Raw genomic sequence first — 3,362 nt, 5'->3', positions numbered from 1 at the left:
CACACCAATCCAAAGTGCCATTTCAGTTCACAATGCCCTACCTAACCTGTTATTACCAACGTACTGTATGTTGGGACTTTGCTCACACTCCCAGTGCACATGGTTCCAGATAATCAATGTGGCCTTCTTCAGCCCACCTCAAAAGTATTGTATTTTAATTAGGGCTGGTGCCCAAATTAAATTTTTTTAGGCTTCGGACATTTGTCGGTATTTCCGAATGAAGCTCAAGAACGTTCCTTCTCACAAAAACATGTTTAAAAATCAGGAATACCGTAGCGAAGTCAAACGTACTTCTGTCATAATACCATTTAACTCTTTGTTAATATCATACATATTAATTTATGTATGATATACGCTAATATAAAGCTATTGAATCATTTTACAAGTACCTTAGGAGCTCAACAGCGTTGATGGGAGACAGACAGTGTAACGTTACTCCAACAAAAGTCACCTAGCGTCACAATTATTCTGTAAGCCTTTTTGTATATTAGCTTATTATACAACACTTATACACTTACCTGTCCGAAGTGAAGACATTTAATTTCACTCTGCAAGCAAAGTCTTCTCTCCTTTGACAGCAGCTATAGCCTAGTTGACTACATCTTCAGTTGTTGTCCTCCGGCTGCATAGTTTAACTTGTGTGTGAGTCAATGATCACACTGACTAATACAAATAATTCTACATCATGTGTCTACTGCACTAGACAGCACTAAGTCACGCTGACTGGCCTAGCCATAAACACACACACAGGTATGGTGGCTCATAGTGAACAAACAGGACAGTCATTTAGCCAAATGATCTACTCACAGTAGTAATAATAATAATAATAATAATAATGTAAAAAACGAATAATTTGAATCCCGAATTAAGCTCCGAATGCCTATATACTGAACAAATTCCGAACCATTGGAAGGTTCAGGGCCAGCCCTAGTTTTGGTTCAGATATTTCATAACAGCATCAGTAGCCAGTACCTCCACAATTCCACGTAGCTAGTTATCAATGTGTGCATTCCTGTGCTGTTCCAGTGCTACAATAATAATTCCACTGAAATAGATTTGCAGGTGGTTCTGCAGAAGCAAACATGTCTTAAGATTTCACCCTTTAATTTTTTCAGCAGAAGTTCTCAAGATGAAGGAGAACTTCATTCATGTAAGGCCATCATATTGTATTATGAAGAGTCATAATTTCCCATGCATGTTCATTCATTTCAGTTCAATTTCAGAAATGACCCTTTAGGATAATTGAAAGAAACACATCAACAACGGTTACCTTCCTGGTTCAAGTACTGAACCTTTTCAAATTATCTGTAATTATCCTCGTGGTTCAGATATTTCAAATGTTTGGTCTAAGTTAGGCCTGAATGCTCTGGTGATTCCCAGTTTGGCCAGTTTGGTTGTTCTGGGAACCAGTTCACTCTGACCCTTTACTGGAAACCAGAGTAATAATGACCGCTGAACAATGAAGGGCAGTGTTTCTTCTCTTGTAATGACAGACTGGAAAAAACTAATTTATAACCTGTTTCACTGTGGCCAAGTTGAGAACTTTTTTTTTTTTTTTTTTAAACAAATAATCAGTGTATATTTTAAAATGTCCTTTTGTGGTGTTCTATGGCTGAACTTAGAGGGATGCTGTTTACATTTGGACTTTTATTTTGTAATTATTTTTCACCAAGAACTTGCTACATTATAGGGGGGTGTTTCCTTCAGCTGACCTACACATAGAATGTTGGCCTTGAATCAAATGGACACTGCATGGCAGTACCCACTGCTGTCAAGAGGAGTGCTAACAATGCAACAACCCATTTGTCAGTCAACTTACAGTAATGTCAGTACTACACACTCACGCCTCCCCCATGTTGTGAAACGTTCTTGTTTTAGGGGAAATAATATAATTCTAAATGTCAAAAGGTATTCTTTTAAAGAAAAGGTATGTAGGAGAAAGGAGGTTAGAGTATATAATGACAGTGCCTTACCGTTATGATTGTAATATCTTTTTAAAGGTGTATTTATCAGTTGTTGGGTAAAAAAAAATCAACTCTTTTGAAGGATATGATGCATAGGGTTTAGGTCCGTTCACTTTCAAGTCAGTCAATTTGAAATGTACACAAAGACCGCAGTTCAGTTCACTGGCTGATGGTTGAAATGTATACAAATACTGCAGTTCAGTTCACTGGCTCATGGTTGAAATGTATACAAACACTGCAGTTAAGTTCACTGGCTGATGGTTGAAATGTATACAAACTGCAGTTCAGTTCACTGGCTGATGGTTGAAATGTATACAAACACTTCAGTTCAGTTCACTGGCTGATAGTTGAAATGTATACAAACACTGCAGTTCAGTTCACTGGCTGATGGTTTACATGTATACAAACACTGCAGTTCAGTTCACTGGCTGATGGTTGACATGTATACAAACACTGCAGTTCAGTTCATTTTAAATCTTAAGAAAAACACAGCCCTGGTGTAGATCTTTTATTATTTAGTTATGAGTAATATATTTGATTGTTTGGAATGAGAACCCTGTAGACTCAAACCAAGTTCCATTTAGTTGAATGCACGTAATCTTATTCCACAAAATGTAACTTGGTTCGAGTCTACATGGTTCTTATTCTAAACAATCAAATATCTTACTGATGTGACCTTTTTAAATAAGCTTTTTGCTAATTTCATATTTCATTGTCGCTCAAAATGCAAGCGTAATTCACGCCTGTGTCTTTGTTACAAACATACATTTGATGAGGTTCACATACATGTACTGTTTGTGAAAGTTTAATACTTTTAACAAGATATTTCAATGTATTTCCACCAGTATTTAAAATGTGTTTTGTTCATCCGAGCATTTTACTTGTTTGTTACTGCATTCGATTATAACTTGGAGTTCGGAAATTCCGACTAATAAAACGGGCACGTGAACTTAGAGTTCCACAGATTTCTCAACCCCCAGTTCAAGCCTCAGTGTCATTTGATGTAATTTCAACATGGCCACTCGGATCATATAAACGTTAATATTAGCTGTTTTAGCTTGCGATGCGTTTCCCACTTCCCACCTCCGACCATAAACGAATGCAGCATTAGAACAACGACTGCCGTTATAATAATGCCGTTATGATAATGCCATTATGATAATGCAGTTATGATAATCCTGTTACGCTGACGTGTTGTGAATGTAAGAGCAATGACACTTAAAAAAAACGATACGTTTTCATTAGTCCACATCTGCACATTTGTATATGTACGTAGTTGGGGGACGACACATTTTGTGAACACAAAATCAACTAAAGGCACAAATCCGTGATTCCAGTACAGTGCTCCCTGTTGAAACACTGTCCACCCACTACTTTGTTTACACTGGTTTTTTTTTT

The sequence above is a fragment of the Notolepis coatsorum genome (genome assembly GCF_963971535.1).
Source record: "Notolepis coatsorum genome assembly, chromosome: 10".
In the NCBI taxonomy this organism is placed as follows: Eukaryota; Metazoa; Chordata; class Actinopteri; order Aulopiformes; family Paralepididae; genus Notolepis; species Notolepis coatsorum.
The sequence above is the reverse complement of the archived record's forward strand: the minus strand, read 5'-3'. Positions refer to the sequence as shown.